The sequence below is a fragment of the Podarcis filfolensis genome (genome assembly GCF_964270895.1).
Source record: "Podarcis filfolensis genome assembly, chromosome: 12".
In the NCBI taxonomy this organism is placed as follows: Eukaryota; Metazoa; Chordata; class Lepidosauria; order Squamata; family Lacertidae; genus Podarcis; species Podarcis filfolensis.
This window is the reverse complement of record NC_139614.1, coordinates 46,894,294-46,915,993: the sequence shown is the minus strand read 5'-3', so window position 1 is coordinate 46,915,993 and position 21,700 is coordinate 46,894,294.

The window sequence follows — 21,700 nt, the reverse complement described above, 5'->3', positions numbered from 1 at the left end:
ATTCTTCTTGCTCCACACTTTTAAAAACCTTAAAGGGCCATGCATGTGGGTTGCCAGTGTACAGTGGTACCTCTGGATGCGAACGGGATCCATTCCGGAGCCCCGTTCGCATCTAGAAGTGAAAACAACCCGCGTCCGCGGGTCGCGATTCGTCGCTTCTGCACATGCGTGTGACGTCATTTTGACCGTCTGCGCATGCACGAGCAGCGAAACCCGGAAGTAATGCACTCCATTACATCCGGGTCACCACAGCACGCAACCCAAAAATACTTATCCCGAAGCTACTTCAACCCGAGGTATGACTGTTTCTGCAGTGATTGCCACACAGACACATTATGCATCACCATTCACAAATAATGCCTGGATGTTGACAGTAAAGTGTGAGACTTCAGAACTGAGAAGCCTGTGCATGTGTGGATGTCACATGCCAGAACGGGTTGCCAACTTTTTAATCAACCCTTTCACCTGTGCCCGGAGCCACAGCCTGATTTACTGCAGGAATTACTAAATGAAGTTTTTCAAGGCATGGATCTAAAACATTTTTACCTGCTAATTGCTGCTAATCGTGTCATTGCTAAAGGCACAGAAGGGAGTGTGGAATTCTGGCAACCTTAGTACCTGGTCTACTTGGAGATTAGGCCACATGCATTTTCCAAACTAAAGATCCTGAGTTGAGCTCTATTTGATATGGCAGGGGAGAGAGAACTGAAATATTGACTCAGATCCTGCCACAAACTATGCTTTCATAAACCCAAAATAATGTAACCTTGCTTCATTTGAATATAGCTCATTTGTAAAAAGTTTTATTCGTAAAGCTGGAAAACTGAAAGGAAATTTGCTCCCAAATAAACAAAGCATTGAATTCCATTTGCCATTTAACCCTCACAGCCTTGATTCAGAAAAGTGCTTAACAATATGCTTACATAATTTCATTGCTTTCCCACCATCGTACTTTCATGTTTTTCTGCAGTACTGAGAATTCTCAGGGGCTACATCTTGGAGAAAGGCAAAGTGGGGTGGGGAGGGGAATACAAGCAAAAATGTGGGACTGTATCAAAAGGTTATTGCTTAAAATTCAGAGTTTGGCCTTAACGCTTGCAACAAAGAAGTTAACAGAAGCAGAAAACATGGTATCACCTTAGGCTTTCTGAGAACTTAATTCTATTAGGATTTACTAGGTCATTTGTTTTTGATAGGGGGTGATTTTTAAGTGAACTCATTAGAGTCAGACAAATGCATTGTACAACACAACACTGTCATGTAGAGTGCTCCTGTTTACGTTCGAGCTCCAACCATGCCCTTTTTTCAGGATATTCCATTCCATCCCCCCCCCCAGCTTTCCCAAAACAAAACCCCAACAGTCTCCCAGGATTCTATAGCCAGCCATTGAACACGTTCCATCCGCATTGGGGCTCATTTACTCGCCCTCCCCTTAGGTGTGTCATTCCCCCCCCCAACAAAAAAAGATTTCTCATACTTCAAACTTTGTGGTCCTCCCAGCCTGTTCATATCCTCTTTGTGTGTGCTGGTGTTGTTGTTTTGTCTACACGAAGACTGGCACTTGGAGAATTGAGTACCCTATCAGTATATACGACGTGCAAGAGACCACAAAGGTCAACCTTTGATTGCAAGAAGCATTCTCCAAGTCTGTAACTTCAGCACTGAGTTAATGGCCTGTTAACTTCATCACTGCCACACGGCTCTGAAGGAGAACCTCCACACATTGCTGGTGTCAAAGCAGCTAAGTGTGCAAACACATGCATCTTACAGGTAGCTTGCCAGGCAGCTGCAGAATCCTGAATAATGGAAGACGGTGGCAAATATGCGACTTTACTTTGTTGGGATGTGGAAAATGGCCTTGTGAGGCAGAGAACTAAGGATCTTCATAAGTTTCTCTCTCGTCACTGGCAGCCCGTTTTCTCTTTCAAAACAAGCCCTTCGTGAAATGTGAGGTTGTTTAATTAGCTGCCCACACTTACTTAATATAGAATGACAGTTCTTCTTACAACAGCGGAATGACAGTTGTTTGCTAAGATGGCACTCACAAGCTTCTGAAAGGTGTGTGATGGAAAGGATATGGGAGTTGGTGTCTCTTTACAATGTTTGATTCCACTTGGAACAGCTGTTCCTTCTCCTCCTCTTCCTATTACAAAGTGCCCAACATTTTCTAAGCATGAATATTGAGAAGAAAATAAATAAGGCCCTCCTTGCCTGCAGGCTCACAATCTAAGAGAAGCAGTACAAATGGAAAAAGGAGTGGGGAGGGAAGAAGAAATCAAGCCTTGGAGCTTGATCAATGGGCTGATCAATGGGACCAAGATGGTCTCCCCCTTGTCAGAACGTTCTTCCTGGTAGGCAAGAGGTACAACTCAGAGTGAGCCTTGCTCCCCTTCTCCAAGCCAAGAGCCAGAGGTCAGTGGAGAGAGCTCTTTCAAGGACTGCATGCCAATGAGTTGGTCTCCTCATTGCAGGGCTGACGCAAGATATTTTGCTGCCTAGGGTGAAGGAGAAGAGGATGCCTCTCCTCACTCCAGGTACAAAAGTTGAACAGCCTGTCTGTTGAGACTTAACTTCACTATACATTTTAGGGGCCAGGCAAAAACCTTCCTCTTCAACCAGGCCTTTGGCTGATTAATATTCTGCAGCCTTTAAAATGTATTTGTGGGAGTTGGGGTTATTGTTTTGTTTTGACTATTTATTTTGTGCTTCTATCCTGTATTTTTATCTTGTGAACTGCCCTGAGATCTTCAGATGACAGGTGGTATATAAATTATAACAACAACAACAGTGGGGTGTGTGTGTAGCAGCATCTTCCATAGCACATGAGGGCATCATTTTTCTCCTGCATTCTATATGATTTGTGCTCGTGATGATATTGGGGTGGTTATGCAAGATCCCACTTGCAATGCTGTTTGCACTTGCAAAAGCTTTGGGGGCAGCCATACTGCTTCATTGCCAGTTGGTGCCTGTCCTGTTGAAACAGGACATCACAACACAAATGTGCCCCTCTAGACAGCGATCGTGTGGCAACATTGCGGAAGCATCACAACAGCAAAGAACAACAAAGAAAGGGAAATGATGTGTGGATGGTCCGGAATAAATCCACCATTCATGCATGATTATTGTGTCAATGACATGTTACAGGATACAAACAACGAACACCAGCTTTGAGAGGCTGTATGTGGGCACAGAGCAGGATGTGGGGTACACACAGCCCTCCCTGATCCCAGCCATGAAGCTGTGCTAGCTGGGACTGCTAGGAGTTGTCCAAAGCATCAGAAAGCAGAGCTATAGCTGGAGGGGGGGGTGCTAGCCAGGTTTTCTGCCCCAGGTGAAGCTTCCAGAAGAGCACCATTGAGGCCCCCAGACTCTCTCTCTCTCTCTCTCTCTCTCTCTCTCTCTCTCTCTCTCTGTGTGTGTGTGTGTGTGTGTGTGTGTGTTGTGTAATGGGGGGTGCCAAACGGGGTCTTTGACCCGGGTGAAATAAAGCCTAGTTTTGCCTCTGCAGAAAGGCACCAGGTTGGCAAAGGTTGATATAATAGTACTACTTACATCTCCCTATCAAAAGTTATGGCTTCTTTTCAAAAGTGCCTTAAAATTCAAACAGAGTGCTCTGCATTATGCTGCATTACGTACTTACCTCTTTAGCTGTCAGCAGGCAAAATTATTAATACTTTCCTTGACTGTACTGTACGGAACAATCTGAGATAAAAACGAACAACGAACAAGTGGTTTTAAAATGTCAAAGAAACAAAATGGGTAGGACTGCCCTCCAGTTAATCCAAACCCTGGAAAGAATCATTGATTTCAAAGAAGGCAGTCTCATAGCTCAGAGACTACAACAGAGAGGAAGGGAGCTGAAAGATTTTTAAAGGATTCAGATAGTAAAGAGAACATGGTTAGTTTTCTTCTAAGGGGAGCACTTAGTGCTACTGCTGTTTCAGAAGAACCCAAGGCTCTGCCATTCAGTAGTCTTATTAACATGTCAAACTATGGTCTACTAGGACCACTTAAATAAACTTACACAACTCACACTTACTTTGCTCTTCTCCAGTTCTTTCAGGTTTGGTGGGACAGCTAAGCCAAAGATTGGTTTAGCCTGTCGTCCAAACCCGGGAACTTAGTCAAGGTCTCTCTTCCTCAGCCATGATCTGTAACCATTGGATAAATCTTGGCTTGCTTGTTTCTTCTTTTTTTTAGCAAAGAAGCTTCCTAACATTGTGGTGTTGTGGGGCAGGGAGCATGATAACACCAGGCAACCCCATTCCTGCAGCATGGCCATTGTTCCATTTCCAGCAGTGAACAGAAAATATTTGACATCTTCAGTGCTCAGACCAACAAGAAGTCCTGACCCAGAAGCTTTTATTGCATGCCTGAGCACTAGTTCCCAGGGATATTGACTGCAGTTGGGGATATGGTGCTCATGCCCTGTTTGTGGGCTCCCCATGGGCATTTGATTGAATGCTGGACTGGCTAGGCCTTTGTTGTGATCCAGTAGGATGTCCTTATAGGATTTATGTCACTTAGTTGGTCTGGTAGGGGCTGGTCTACCTGGATTTCTCTCTTTGAGGCAGAGCTGGCTGGGAGGACACAGGCTAAACCCCTGGCCTGACATCCTTCTAGACAACAGTTCAAGACATATTTCAGGACTGAGTCCCGGCGAGCCACCTCACCCAACATGAGGCTGGCAGATTGCAATTAATGGTAAAAACAGTCAGCATAAAATTCTCCAAAGCCTTCCTGCTGTGTACATAATGACTCTCCTATCAGCATCAGCGGGAAAGTTTATTGTCCCCACATAGTCAGGATCTACCTTGGGTATTCTCGTCATATATTAAACTGGTGATTTGTAGCTCTTGCCAGAAGAATAGGGGAAAAGGCATCGTGCTTACTACCATTTAGTAATGTAATGTTCTGTACTTACTTCAGTTGTTTATCTTGCAGGCGGCATTTTCTGACTTGCTTGGCCAGAATGGAGCACTAAGAAAATCCTGGATATGACCTCGCCAGGCAGGGATGATGGAAGCTCTCAGAGAACTGGTAGGACACCCAGTCATTTGCTTACTTCTGTGATCATTTCAAATGGAGATTCATCCCTAAGAAATAGGTTAGTTTTTTATTATTTATTTAAAGGAGCAAAAAGAAAGACAGTGAAAGGGAGAGGAGGAGGAAGGACAGAATGCAATTGGATTGGGAATTTGTGTCCTCAGAAGAACTCACTGGCATGGCACTGAGCCGAAAGCAGTGCTATAGCTGAGCAGGAGTAGAAGCAGTGGCAGTCGAGCATGCTGGAGGAATTGAGTGGGTGGATCTGTGCCGCTGGCAGCCCTTCCAACAGGGAGCAGGGTGTCGCAAACTTTCTACTCCCAGGGCCCCATATTCCCAAAAGGATGTTGATGGAAGCAGAGTTTGGCATAATTAGAATGCAATTGCTGACTCTACCACTATCTTTAGAAATGGCTAAACTCTTTGCCACAGCATTTTCCTATGGAAAGCACGCTTAGCTTTCCCCCGGCTAAGTGCAACCAGTTGCTCTGGAGCCATTGTGACTCAGCTTCCCTGTTTTCAGCAGAATTTGTTCATACAGAGGCTCTAAGCGGAGACTCAGGTAGACAAGAGTGCCGCCAACCACCACCACCATCACAACAACAATGCATGCAACTTACAAACTTCAACCCAGCAGGAGCTGGCCACAAATTATAGCTAGACACTCTGAAGGATCTGCCCTCCTCCTCTCCCATCTCCCAGTTAACCATCATTTCCAGGGACTGCCCCATGACATCAAGGTCCCTAGATCTCAGGTTTGGTCTGGGATGCTCCTGACCTGGCGACTCTACATCCATTAGAGAGGACCAAACAGTTTTAGTCCTTGGATCAGTATCTAGAAATTATGATAGCTCAGAATACAGCTACCTTACTTAAACTCAGAAAAGCAAGTTCAGCCGATAGCTTTATTTCACTGGAATTTCCCACCACCCCCATTGCAAGGACACAGCAGACTGAACAACCAGGAGTGAAAGGTCATCAAGTCTGTGAAAGCAGAATTGCAAGTATCTTTACTAGGGTGAAGAAGCCAGTTGTCCTGCGGGGTTTAGGGTAACTTTTATTTCTCACTTGGCTTCCTGGGGCCTTTGATGTCTAGCATCCTCTGAGTCATTAAAAGAGTTTGATGTTTTCCTTAAGCTGTGTGGCCAAAAATAATGCTTAAAAAAAGAAGAAGAAGAAGTCCTGGTTTCTTTCTTTTTTTCTGATGGTTCAGAGGTTTTGCTCTAATTCTGCTGAAAGGCCAAATATCAGCATGTGCATTCTAGCAAAGAAATATTCATGCTACGTGACGAGGGCGCAAATGTCTCAGGAAATAAACAGATAGGCAAATTTAACATGCGACAAAATGGAACTTTAAAATGGGGAAAATGTACCGAAAGAACAAAGAAATGCTGCAGACATTTGAGATAAAGAATAGGTACAGTAATAGGTGATCTGTTACTATTTGAGTTAGACGATAGGTAATAGGCGATCTGTTAGTATTCCACCTGGCTGCAGCAGAGAGATGGATCACCTAAGTCCATTTAATCAGCTTGGCTGACAGACCAGATGCAATTTGGCTCCTTCCTACCTGAATTGGAATAAGAGAATGAGAACAGCCCTCCTGGATCAGACCATTAGTCAACCTAGTTCAGTATCATCATCAGTTCATATATCACTGTCTGACTTGGTACAAAACATATTTCTATATTTTATAATTACTTAAAAAATAAAATCTGCCTTTCCCCATTCCCATGACTGTAAACATTCATTTCGCACAGCAAGGTGGAAAGCTGAAATGAATCAAAGCATACCATCACACTAATGCTAGAACATAACAGTGCCTCTTCTGACTGCAGCTAATTAAAATCTTTATGGAGTTAAACTGAGGTTTTAAAAGGCACATTCAAAACTTTTGTGCATGGCCATATCCTTTTATGAATGGGGTATGGGAAACGGCTTTGATCACCTCCCTCATTTGCACTATAGGTACTCAGATATTTTATTTATATGGGCACAGTACAAACAGTCAGCAGGAGGTACATCATGGAAGCATATATGAATTAGACTGAACTTGTCCTCAAACAGATGGCGCATAATCTGTACAATGCAAATGGATGCATGTGCATATCAACAGCAGTGGCCTGCTGGATCAGGGCAGCCTTACCAAGACAGCCTTACTGAGTGCTCCAGTTACCTCCCATGTAGACTACCGTAATGCACTCTACCTTGGGCTGCCCTTGAAAATGCTCCAGAAACTGCAGCTAAGTGAAGAATGCAGCAGCAAGAGCATCGACTGGCGACTCAGCATAGTCATACGGTGTTGACTGACACCCATTTTGCCAGATCTGACCTGGTGGCATGTATTGTAAAGGTAAAGGTAAAGGTAAAGGGGACCCCTGGGGGGCCACTAGGTGGCGCATCGGAAGATGGCTGACAATAACATCTCTCCGACCCACACGAGGTAATTTGGAGGCTATGATGGGGGTAATTAGCCTCCTTAACCCCCCCAGGATTGTGGGGGGGACAGCCCTTGCCTGCTGTGCCCTATACCACCCCTGAATTTGTGGGGGTGGGGGCACTAGGCACAAAGCCCTCCTGTGGGATTCCGGCACTCCTGGACGCCGTCCCTGATTCGCGCCGCTAGTTGCAAGCATCTTCAAAAGAAACAATTTGGACGAGATAAATTGCACATGCTTCAAGGAAAAAGGGAGAGTAAAGACTGCTGACAGAAGAGATCTCTGATAACAAGACAAGAATAAAATATGAGAAGATACGTCAAGATACGGTACGACAAATGACTGAGGGGGGAGGGGAAAAAAACCTGCCTTCCTTTTTTTTATGTGATTTAACAAGAATCCCCTCCCCTAATGAGTCAGAAACTAAGGACTTAAGCTGTGGATTTAAGGCTGTGTGGAGATAAACTTTCGAACCAAAGCAATGTTTCAAGATGAAGCTGGAAAGCTAAGAGTTTTGGAATGACGCAGTTAAAAATGCCGTCGCCATTTTGGGAGGCATTGTTGGAGCTCTTGGGTCTGGGAGGAGAAAGAGAGAAATAGAATTGTTTACATATCGTGGATCAACTCCTCGGTGGGACTTAAGAGCGACAAATGCCAACTTTATGATGGAAAGAGCGATGCTATCTACGAAGGAGATATATGGAAACCATCTGGACTTAGTGGAGGAACAGGAAATCCACACAAGATTATTATTTTGCTTATCGGCTTAAGGAGACTAACAGAAGAGATCGTAAAGGAAAAATAGAAATTATATGAACAAGATATGATGTGGAAACACCAAGATAAGACTGGATAGAATTATGAACTTTGTCTGGACTGATTGGGACTGATTTGGACATTAACGCAGTAATAAGATGATCTGAATCCCCCTTTGGATCTTGAAGTATGGGTTCCTCCAACAAAATTTAAAAATTTGGCTTTGTAATTTGGAATTTATGTGATGTGATTTAATTTGATGTGATTGGCCAGTTAATAAAAATTATTTAAAAAAAAAGTAAAGGGGACCCCTGACCTTTAAGTCCAGTCACAGACGACTCTGGGGTTGCGGCGCTCATCTCACTTTACTGGCCATGGGAGCTGACATTTGTCCGCAGATAATTTTTCTGGGTCATGTGGCTAGCAGGACTAAGCCACTTCTGGTGAACCAGAGCAGCACACGGAAATGCCGTTTACCTTCCCGCTGGAGCAGTACCTATTTATCTACTTGCACTTTGACGTGCTTTCAAACTGCTAGGTTGGCAGGAACAGGGACTGAGCAACGGGAGCTCACTCCATCACAGGGATTTGAACCGCCGACCTTCCGATCAGCAAGCCCCCCATATTCCTCTTCCTCCGGCAGTGTGTGGCCCTCAGACTGAAAAAGGTTCCCAGCCCCTGTTCTACTGCAGTTTTCTAAGCTGTATATATACATATAAATAATTCTGAAGCTATTCTATCTATGGCTAAAAAAAAGTGACAAGTTCATGAAAAATATAGCCTAGGGATCTCTGGAAAGACGTAAGCTGATAATGTCATAATGATGAGTCAAAGCTAACTTTTTTCCCATGACTATGCATTCACCCAGAATTTACTCAGCATGAGTTACTCTTTTATTTAGGAATCTGAATGTATACTTGTTCAAATTGCAAACATGCATGGAATTTCAGTTCTGCTGCTCTGTCAGACCAGGTTTCAGAGGGCAGTGGTGTGCCCTGGCATATGAATCACTCATAACATGTGGCTAGAGAGCTAATTACCCCTTTCATCTTAGAGCATGGGTAGGCAAACTAAGGCCCGGGGGCCGGATCCAGCCCAGTCGCCTTCTCAATACGTGTTTTTACATGAGTAGAATGTGTCCTTTTATTTAAAATGCATCTCTGTGTTATTTGTGGGGCATAGGAATTTGTTCTCCCCCCCCCTTCAAAATATAGTCCGGCCCCCCACAAGGTCTAAGGGACAGTGGACCGGCCCCCTGCTGAAAAAGTTTGCTGACCCCTGTCTTAGAGTGACAGGATTATTCCTCTGATTGTGTGCAGAATGCCCTTCCCTCATCCCAGAGCCACCACAGCAACTACAGCCCTGGTCCATCAGGGCAAATGAGGCAGAAGCCTACTCACCTCCCCCATCTGCCTGCCTACATCCAATCAGGCTCTGTCTGTCATTGGCTCCGCCTCAATCTAACAGTCCCATTGGGTACCAGAGCCCACTGCTGGAATACAATAATTGCAGTGAGAGGGAAATTTTTTAAAAGAAAATAACAGAAGGGGAACATGGGGAAATATTTTTAATTTTTTTTTTAAAGAAGTGTGTGATTGTACTGATGTGTGGAGGAAGAACTCCAGTGATGCGGAACAAAAGTTAAAAGCTTGAACTATTAGCCCCACTTCTGGTAAATGATTATCGGAGCGTACCTTTTGTATAACCGCACAAAGGAAACTTAGCACACCTTCTCTTGCTTTCTATGAGATAGTGGATTGTTTCTAAGCGATTGATGGTCTGAATCTATTTGACGCCCGATAATTACTGGCCAGTCACTTCATGTCATGAGTTTCTCGCCATTGTGTGAGTGGGTACACTACCATAGCTTCATGAAAATGTGTTTCCTGACTGCACCTGCAAATATTACTGGGGTTACATAAACAGTTGTGTGTTGACAGCTTTAATAAAGAGGCTTCCATTTTAATGGGACGTTGCTACTAGCCACCAAAGTTATAAGGCAGATTGCCGCCTTTACAGAACACTTAAGTGCATGACAGATCTCGTGGGCTGGAAGCATTTATAGCTGGGTCACTTCAGGCTGAGCCCTTTGCTGGAACCTCAAAGAAAAATGTTATTCTCTTCCTCCAGAATTTTCATTCCTGGTGCGCCAAACTCGTGTGTGTTTTGTTTGAACTTGGCTTTTCTTGTCAGTAAGGGGACTGGGCTTCTGCACCTTTAATAACTGTGTAGATAGAAGAGGGGTGTTCAACAGGTGTAGCTTGGCATGCAGCAAATAGTTTTAACAACTACTGAAAGTACAGGAGTCCGGCCCTCTTTGGCATCATGTCACCATAGCTGCTACTGGTGCTGCTGCTGGTAGTATCCTGGTACATTTGGCCTGGTGGAATGCCATTTTGCTGTGCCATTGTTGCAAACAAGCCAATTCAAAAGCCTCGCATCTGCTAACATCAGCCCAGCATTTGGCAACAGGTAAAAGGGACGTGGGTGGCACTGTGGGTTAAACCACAGAGCCTAGGGCTTGTCAATCAGAGGGTCAGTGGTTTGAATCCCCATAACGGGGTGAGCTCCTGTTGCTTGGTCCCTGCTCCTGCCAACCTAGCAGTTCGAAAGCATAAATAGGTACTGCTCCGGCAGGAAGGTAAACGGCATTTCCGTGCGCTGCTCTGGTTCGCCAGATGTGGCTTAGTCATGCTGGCCCCATGACCCAGAAGCTGTACGCCAGCTCCCTTTGCCAATAAAGCGAGATGAGCACCGCAACCCCAGAGTCAGTCACAACTGGACCTAATGGTCAGGGTTCCCTTTATCTTTACCTAAACTCATTTGAACCAGCTGTGCAGCACATGTCACATACTGAAAAAGCAGGCTTCATTTCCCTCTTTCTTAAGAGATCCAGCAGCTTAGAATAGCATGTCTCCTTGCTGCTGGCTGTGTACACAGTGCCATCTTGAAAGGTGGCTAGGTCATTCTTTTTCTCAGTTCAGATCAAATTGGTTTGGGGGGAAAGTCGCATCAAAACACAGTGTTTCATAACAAATTATAGGATAGATACAGGATAGATGTGACTTGTAGCTAACATCGCAACCTCTTCCCAAACCAGTGGTGGGAGTGGACTGGATGCAGAGTAAACAGGAGTGCATACACAACCACTGTTTGAACAAAGGACAACAAACATACAAACGTCATCTTAAAGTAGGTGACAGAAGCCTTCCTTTGCTATTTAATTTCTGGATTGAAAAGTAAACACAAAGGTGGAGATGTAAGTCAATCAGCTTTGGAACTAATTGCAGAGGACTGACAGCTTTTGACAGATTGATTGTTCTAGCAAAGTGTGTGATTTGGAACAAACAGTTCTCTCCCTCCATAGTCCTTGGACAGGTGGGAACAAAAGGAGAGGAATGTGAAGCTTTCTAATTTTATACCAGGTTGCCAGAGGTGCCAGGGCTGATTTCTACCTCTCACTGAGGTGCTGCACCTGTATCTAGGCTGTACCACGGCAGGTGAGAACTTGTATACATGCATGCTTTTCCATACACGACAAAAAATTCTTTTCAATTAGAAAATTTGCATGCCTAAAGCCACCTAAAAAACTGGTGGCTAAAGTGAAATTTGAGCCACCTCTCCTCCAATGCATTCACTTAATACAGACCACAATTTCCTTGGGGTTTTCATCCAACTCCAATCCTTCTTATGTTCACATTCATAGATAGAATAGCAATTGACAGCATCCAGACTGTCAATAATTTGTTCCTTATACACTTTTCAATACATTTCTCCATCGTTTTCCTACCCACAAGAAGTTTTCCTTTTCTTGGTGACCAAGTTACCTTGAATGGCTATGCATGAGCTGGTAAAATTGCTTGAGGACCAGTAACTTTTGCCAACTTATTTGCCAAACACTGCAAAGGCAAGAAGTCTGTTCAAGTAATTTCACTTATCTGTTGAAAACAGCATCAGGTGATTGTTTTGCTCCAGCTGAAGTTTCTGAACATTTCAAAATTGCATCTCCATGTACAATGCATTACAATATTCCAGCCTGGATGTTACTCAAGGATAGATAGCCTACGTGTGTACTTCTTGTGACAGAGGAAAAACAATAATTGCTTCTCAGTGACCTCAAAAATTCAAGATGTGTCACCCAAGGACCGCAAATAAATAACAACAGAACTTTGCAAGACAATGATACTCAGGAACAGAAAGGAAACTTCAAAAAGAAAAAAGCAGAGAGTAAGGTAGTTGTCAATTACCTCTCGGCCCAGACCAACAGGAGGCATAGTGAGATAGTTAAATCAAGGGGTGAATTTCAGAGTAGGATGATAGAGTGCAGTGTGGAAATTGCTGAGATGACTGCTGTCTCCTCTGAGAAATCTGAAAGGACAAGGCTTGACAGTTTCATCAGGAAAAAATTGTCTCAGGTCTGACCTGAGAGATATTGCATCATTCCGGTGTCACAACAGCTCACACTGAGAGGATATAAAAGTGTGTTTATCAAAACAAATAATGCCAGGATTCCAACAAAAGATAGATAAGAAACTCAAAATCAGATTGCAGCTCGGCTGTGACTCAGACATTTAGGGCTTCGTTACCAGAGTTACTGTGCATAACATAAGGCGTGTCTCCTTCACCCGTCTGATCCTGCACAAACATCAGGGATATGCATAGGTTGGGGGGGCTTATTCCACCAAGGATTGTATTCCCATGGTGGTACACGTTCGGGTGCCACATGCCAATGGCAGACAAGACCAGAGCTGGCAGAGGATGGGGCCAGAGCCACTCCAAACTCCCTCTCTAATTTCCTCTCTTTGAGACAGGTCGGGAAGTGGATCTTTCCAGAGAGTTGCATTCAGAAGCACACAGTCTTCTATGTGGGCCATCCAAGAGCAGATCATGTGAATAGCCTGAGCCATTCAGATGTTCCAGAGGTCGGCTAGGGCTTCGACAGGAGCGCCAGTCATATAAGCCAGAAAATTCCCCAGATGGTGGGATGCTCAGCAGGTGAAAGATGGTTTGGAAAGTTCAGCTGGTGCAGAATTCGCCAGCCCGATTGCTCACCAGGGCAAAATGGTTTAAGCACATTACACTGATGCTGGCCTGACTGCACTGGCTGCCAATCAGTTTCTGGGACCAATTCAATGTGCTGGTTTAGACCTATAAAGCCCATGGCCGCAATACCTCAAGGACTGCCTCTGGACCCTGAGATCATCATCTGAGGCCCTTCTTTGTGTGCCTCCTTCACGAGCTGTCCAGAGGATGGGGACACGAGAACAGGCCTTTTCTGCAGGGGCTCCCAGTTTGTGGAATGCTCTCCCAAGGGCAACTTGCCTGGTACCTTCATTACAAATCTTTAGGTACCAGACAAAAACATACCTCTTCTCCCAGGCCTTTCTTTGGCTAATTAAACAATCTATGGCCTTTTAAACTATGTGTGGTGCTGGGGGTTCTTGTTTTTGTTTGTTGCTACGTTACGCATTTTTCTGTTTTTATATGGTAAACTGCCCTGTGATTCTTTAATGAAAGGTGGTATAGAATATAATAATAATAATAATAATAATAATAATAATAATAATAATAATAATAATAATTGGTTGTACAAACAAGTTTGTCAGGGAAAACTTGCTCACACAGTTGATTCAGCAGGCTTTGACACAACCAGGAGTGCACTTTAGGACTCGCGATTATGCCCTGGCACCACATCTCTGCCTGATGTCACATACTATGTCAGAGGGAGGGCAGGGGCTTGTGGGGAAAACAGCATCACATGCCAAATTTGAATCCCCAGTGGGCCAATTTTCGCCTGCAGGCTAGAGGTTCTCCATTCCTGGGGTAACAGATGGGTAGGGGCTCCTGGTAAGTTTGGGGACCAAATGCTACCCTGTTGTAGGGATTTCAGTGCAGGAGGGGGAAAGTGAACCTTTATCTCACAAGTGCCAAGGACCCAGCAATTGTTCCAGAAAGCTCACCGATTTCAAAATCATTTGCCGATGCTGTGCCCTGCAGTGATCGTGGGTGATTCATTTAAATTCTGGATATGCAAGCACGCACGCACGCAGGTAGCTAATCATGTCTTGGCTTTCGTAAGACATTTCACTATCTAGGTCATGTGGAGAAAATGCCAGTGAATCAAAACTGAGAACCATGTTTCCAAAAGAAAGGCATGCAGAGAGAGCACTTGAGAGTGGTGGGATCTGAATATGAATTAGGGAGCGAGAGAGGAAGGAGAGTGAAGTACCTGTAAAATGTAGTTCTTATCAACTTGTTGCCGAGATATAATCAGCTGCTAAGACATTTTTATATAAAATTGGAGAACCTGAAAAATGGGGGGGGGGACCTACAGGCTCCCCCTGCTCCAATGCACACAGCGCTTTGCCGCTAAGCGATTCATTATAATTTAGGTAAAGTACTGTGAAACAAGCATATAAGTGCCAGTTTCCATGTTATGCTGTGCTGGGTTTTCTGGAAGATGCCATAAAAAGGAATGGGGGGGCACATGAGGTGAGCCACCAACAGGCAAAGCTGCAAGAGAACAGGCCAAACCAGACATGCTGGTGCAAAGACAGGACACCACAGGTGCTGGGACTGGCAGCTCAGATGTGGTGTTGGAACCTCACCTGAGCACCTTGGGCAGCAGTGGGCTGATCCCTGTGCCAGGTACTCCACACAGCTGCTTCTCCACTCATCTCCACCTGCTCACAGAGGTGCCTTCTGGGATATGTTCAGAGGAGGGCAACCAATTTGATCAGGGGTCTGGAAACCAAGCCTTATGAGGAATAGTTGAGGGAGCTGGGTATGTTTACGCTGGAGAAGAGAAGACGAGGAAGTTATGCGATAGCCATCTTCAAATATCGGAAGGGTTGTCAAATGGAAAATGGAACAAGCTTGTTTTCTGCCGCTTCGGAGGTCAGGATCTGAACCAATGGATTCAAGTAACCAGGAAGGAGACGGTTTGCAGTCCAACTCCCCCTCTACCCTACACACACATTCCTTAACAACCTTTCCAGATGGTTTGGACCACAACTCCTATCAACCCCAGCCAGCATGGCCTTAGCATGTCTGAAGGAGACTAAAGCTACAGAAAATTTACTGGTGATGAGTGTTACGTATGCAGGTATTTTGGCCAAAGCCAGGCTGTATGCATGCAATGCAAGTCTAGGCCTTCAGGAGCTCTGCATAACAAGAGACAGAGAGGATTCTAAAACCCTCCAATGACATTGTTAGGAGCTGGAAGGCAGCCAATCCCTGCTGAGATAGGGCTAGTGTTGTGATTCGCTAATTGCAGCATTAGGGTGACCTATCACAGGCGGTGTGTGTGTTTTGTCTGGGCCGGCTTAAGGTATATATACTGGGCCAAGTGCCCCATTTGTCATTCTTGTTCTTGTTCCTGATGTAAGTCCTTTTTGAGCTGAATCTCAGTCTTGGGTCACGCCTGAACCCACCTACACGTCAATGAGTATTTTTGCCTTATTCATACAATTCAATTTTAGAATAAAAAATGCATGTGTTGTGTGTAAAAAAATATGCTAAGTAACATGTGTTGGTCCTGAAGCTCAGCATAAATATCTGCAGATTTTCATTTAATATTTCATTGTTGTTCAAGAAGCCAGGCAGCATTTGGTCTCCTTGACACCTTTCGATTCCCTTGGCAGTTTCCCTTCATAATATGCTACAGATAACCCCTTGCTAAAGTGGTCTTTTTAAAATGTTAAGAGTGAAATGTTGTCAAGGCAACAGCTTGGATTTCCCCATCAGGCTGAATACTGTTTGGAAGAAGTGCTATTTCCTCATTTCACCTCCCTCAAATGTGTGCAAATGTGCAATCGGGTTTTTTCAACTCCCCTCAGACACTAAGCTGCAGTCACTGAGCACTGCTCTCTTTGATAAGGTGTCACTGGGTGAGGCTCATATTTATTCTCAGCCAGCCAGCCTAGATAGCAGCAGGTCTGGCTGCATCCCTTCGCTCCTTAAAATGTAGAGCCTGTCATCTTTCCTGCACTCCATCCCACTCTATCTAGGCTTTATAGTAAACACTTCCTAGACTGAAAGAGAATCACCCATCTTTTTTCACAAGCTAGAATTCCCTGATCATCAGTAGCAACAGAGTTTCTGAGTCTGGAGATTTGCCTTATCTCTTTAAACCAGGGGTGGGGAAGCTCAATGCCAGGGGACAAATGTGGCCCTCCAGGCTTATTGTGGCCCTTAGAACTCTCTCCAGGCCACGCCCCTCACAAGTCCTGCCCACTGTGAGTGGTTGTGCCTGGCTGGAATGTTTCCTTGAACTCTGATAATGCCTTTCGCATGTATGAATGGAGGATAAAGAGGTGAGTGTAGAAGCTAGCCTACTATACAAAGGTGAAATTTGCATTTGTTACTCCAATTATTTATGTCTCTGGCTCTGGCCACACCTGGCATAAGGCCCCTGGAAGGCTTCCCAGAATGAAACGTGGCCCACGGTCTATTAAAAAAAAAGCCACCCTGTTTTAAAACTACCGTATTTTTGGCTCTATAAGACTCACTTTTTCCCTCCTAAAAAGTAAGGGGAAATGTGTGTGTGTCTTATGGAGTGAATGCAAGCTGTGCAGCTATCCCAGAAGCCAGAACAGCAAGAGGGATCACTGCTTTCGCTGCACAGCGATCCCTCTTGCTGTTCTGGCTTCTGGTATTCAGAATATTTTTTTTCTTGTTTTCCTCCTCCAAAAACTAGGTGCGTCTTATAGAGTGAAAAATACGGTACTAAGTTATTGTGGCATCTTCATCCTTTTGCTGGTGCCCCTCACTCACTTGGTCCTTGGGAAGGAGCCCATGACAAAAACCACAATTGCTGTTCCTCCCATTTAAACAATAGTTTTAAAGGTACAGTGAAAACCTCAAGTTCTGAGCCAGCAAGCTCCATGAGGACTCAGGTCAAATTTAAAGGCGAATTTAGGGGAGCACGGCCAGTTCCATCGTACTGGGCATGGAGCCTTGGGGGCGCCACAGCTATGATGTAGAATGGAGGGCAAGAGGCAGGGGATGCTGAATATTGGCGTTGCAGGAACTGCTGAAATTTGAGACCCCAAGGTCCCCCACTGGTTATACCTTTTCTGGAAGTCTCTAGCACATTGGCTACCACATTGTTTTCATTCATTTAGATTAGTATTGTCAGGTTTCAGCCCCCAAATCCCGCTTGTTCCATTAAATGTTCAGAGACAACAGGAGGAAATGAAGCTGTAGCACCCATTCTCTTCACTGGGCCCCTACTGTCTACAGGAATATTTGCCTGAGGCTAGATGAGAAATCAGTGACAGAGTTCAGTCTAGGTTGCTAGGAAATTGCAGTTCCCTGGCCTGGATTGCAAAGGTAACCCGATCAGAGCTTTGCAATGCTTTCTCAGCATAATTCAATACAGAGTTAGGCTCAATCCTATGCAGAGCTAGTGCTGCATAGGATCGGAATTTTTGTGTAAAAAGGATGCAGACAGTCACTGCAGAAGAAACTTGCCTGATTGTTTTGGACCTTTGATGCAGTTTGGCAGGCGCCACAGACCAGGAGATGGGAAAGCAAGGACCAATCTTGTCACTTCTCTTGAGTAGTTCTCCTAACTGTCTTATGTGATTATGCCACTTGCAAATAAATAGCTCTCTTTCTGCAAGGGGCAGTAACAACCTGCACGGAGTGCAAAGCTTTGCTGCTCCCATCACTCATTTAAGTAATTCAGCCCCTGCCCAGGTCCTGCTGACTCAGCAGGGAAAAGAAACACTGCCTTTGGCAGGTAAGGAGGAGATTAATGTCCGATTTTTATAGAAGTGATGAAGCAGAAGCCATAAACTCTCTAACTGTTCTGCTGACTTCAACTACCATTTCTATGCCTAGAATTTGCCCCCCTTCACTGCATTTAGTTCTTTTTAAAGGACATAACTATCATCTTACAAGCAGTGGCGTAGCGTGGGTTGTCAGCACCCGGGGCAAGGCAAGTAATTTATGCCCCCTAACCCTGAGTGAGCCAGGTAGGGGCAGAGAGCTGCGAGTGCGAGCGCCCCCCCGATGTTGCGCCCGGTGCGGCCAGCCCCCCCTGCACCCCCCACGCTACGCCACTGCTTACAAGCATATAGTATCATAGCAATAAAATAAAAAACAGGTTTTTTTGTTAAAGACAGCAGTGCCCTGAATCAGTAATCTTAGGCCTAGAATTACGGATCCATCAGGTTCAAAAACATCTACAGAAGATTAACCATGGTATCCTTCTAGAACAGCTGTCTGAGGTAGAGGTGGGTGGTACTGCTTTGTGATGGATCTGATCTCACTTGGATAGCCATTTCCAGAGGGTGATGCTTTGGCCCAGTGGAGCCTTCATTTTGGGGTTTCTCAAGTTTTGATTTTATCCCCATTCTGTTTAACATCTACATGAATCCACTGAGTCGGGAGACCATTCCACTACTGAACAGCTCTTACTGTCAGAAAGTTCACATTCACACAGCGTTGTCAGGAGCTCAGCCTACACTCGAGTAGGACCCTGGCAGAGACACATGCCTGACTGGCATGTTCCCTCCTTTCTGGTCGATCGTTCGGGAGCTTCATAAGCTTTCTTCTGCCCGAACATCACAGCGACCAATGCCAACTGACACCGGCACACTTAGGGATCTGCAGAGTTTGCGCATTTTGCGTGACAGACCTCAGCAACTCAGCATTTTGGCTAATCTACTTTATTTACATATAAACACACACGGAGCACTTCAACATGGCTCCCTCTCTCTCTAGTATCAGACAGCAAAGAGAAAAAGAACAAAGGACAATAGTCCCATTTCACAGAACACAGTAACACAAACATCCTGTCTTCGTCACTTCCTACTCTGTGGAGTCAAAACATATACCATGACGTGAAAGACAAAAATCCCATGACTGCAATCATAGATCAGGAATTCCAACATCCAACACATGTTTAGCACACATTTTAAGGCCATGGTATCTCCCAAAGGATCAGCAGCATAGCAACTCCCACCGGCGCCTGGAGTGGACCAAAGTTGTTGAGCAACCACCAGAATTCCATAGCTGTGGATTTCAGGGACAGGAAGTGTCTCCACCCCCCTGCAGCGCCCTCTGCCCCAGGATCTTGGGAACTGGAGTTTGCCAAGTGCTCTGAAAATTTAAGCTCTGTGAAGGGTAAACAACAGTTCCCAGAAATCTTTGGGGGAAGCAATGTGATTTTAATGAGCTTTAAAATATATGGGTTGGATGTGATAGTGTTTCTGTACCAGTGATAGCCAGGAGAATGAATTCTAAAGAAGGACAGCATTCATTATACTTTTTAAAGGGTAAATAGCATCTCATAAGAAATCTGTCTACATTTCCCCTTCTTCCTAGGTCTGTCACTTTTCAAAGAGGCTTCCTTTTGCGACGGAAAACATGTGGTACAAAGAGGGGCCTTTGTAGCTGTACAAACTGTACCAGCTATTTTTCTCTGAAAGCAAAGACCAGGAGAGAAAAACACCACCCGTTGCTCTGAGCTCCTCCGCGAGGCGCAAATCACGATATAGATCTGTAAATAAGCAGCTTAATTAAAATTGACATCCGGCTTTCGGGATGAAAATGACATTTTTATTCCTAGAGAAGCAGCTTAGTGTTTACTGTAAGAGATCAGAACAGTCAAATTAAGATGGGGAGGAAATTGGTTTTCTGTCTCTTTGCATTGGGGTGCCGGGGTGCCAATTGACTGTGATTTCCCAAAGACCAGTGGCACAAGCACCGGCTGTTATGTGCCAGAATTAATTAGCAAAGGTGCTTCATGGCTTATGTTGGGTGGGACAAACATTTTTGCCTGTCAAAAATATCTGAGGAGGGGCCTTTGTCATCCTGCATTTTGTACATGGGTGCAGATATCTGAGAACACTGATGCACAGTGTATCAGTTGTAAAGGCAATGGAGGCTGGTCCATTAGAATGAATGGAGCACTGTGTCACCAACTTCAGTCTGCCCTCAGCTGGCTCCCACTGACCTCAATGACAACCAATCAGGATATGGCTCTCCTGATCATTGAACAAGGCTGCACTTCCTGTTAGACTCCCTGCCCTCCGCCCTACCAGTCATATTGAGTACCAGCCCCCACCGCGTAAAGGGCACATCCATCTGTAAATAAAACCCCACAATCCCCTTTAAAAAGGAGGGCTGGGAAACAGCCCTGTTTGAGAGATCAACAAATAAACTGCGGTTGACATGTGGACAGATCAAGAAAGATGACTTTACCCCAAAGGGTTAATTTCATAATGTATGCCAGTATTCCAGAAAATGAACAATCCTGCCCCCCCATAAGCATTTGGCTCAGTCTGGTTGATCTAAATTTTAACTTAAACATTGATTATTACCCTCATTTTAAAACCCCTACCACATTCATCAGTATACCACCACTTTATATTGTTTCATTGGTAACATAAGAGAAAAAATGACTATTACTCATATTTAATCTATGCACAACCACAAGGGCTCCTGATTAGGCTTTAAGCTATGCAACGTTGAATGTTATCTGTTAACTCTGCTCTTTCCCCTTTGTTTTTGTTTTAAACAATTCATGAACCAATAACTTGTACATTGACCACTAATAACGAACCATATGTTGTCAATATTACTGCCAATTTATTGTGCTATTTTTGTGATACACAAATGATATGGAAAGACTTGGTCTATTTATTTGTATTGTTTGTTATTCCTATGATACTTGTTTACAAAATCCAATAAAAAAGTTTTCTTTAAAAAAAAAAACCCAATTTAGGCATAAGTACATAAATGCAAAGCAAAAATGACAATAAAGTTTCCGATACTGGTCTTAACAGACTTGTCTGTGTTGTTATGTTATTGGATGAGCATTTTAGGTATTGTGCATTTTCTGGATTAGTAGTTTTTATCAGTTTGCGTTCTATTTTGTTAAGTCACTTTGAGACTTTTGTGTGTGTGTATAAGTTGATTAACAAATGTAACCATCACCACTCAGAGAATGTACTATTCAGATTAGAGCGTTGCCAGGCACTTTTCTGGTTTTTGTTACAGACCCTGATTCCATGCATGACCCATTGAACACTGACAGTGTAAAACTTCCCCTGGGGTAGAGATAAGAAAATGATGGGTAAGCTTCCCCATCCAAATTACCAGGTATCCAGCTGCTGCTGAAGTCACAGAAGGAGATCTCATTTTTTAAAAGGTGCCAAGCAGCCCTGCTCATTTGTTAACTGGGGATCTTGAGTGGGGCTACAAACACAAAGCAGTTGCAGCATTGATCTGATGAGGGTTTCATATGGGAGGGCATTACATTTGGTGGTAGTTGTTGGTTCCTCCTTTGTCAGGAATAGAGTTACTACTACAGTGGTACCTCGGGTTACATACGCTTCAGGTTACATACGCTTCAGGTTACAGACTCTGCTAACCCAGAAATAGTACCTCGGGTTAAGAACTTTGCTTCAGGATGAGAACAGAAATAGTGCTGCGGCGGCACAGCAGCA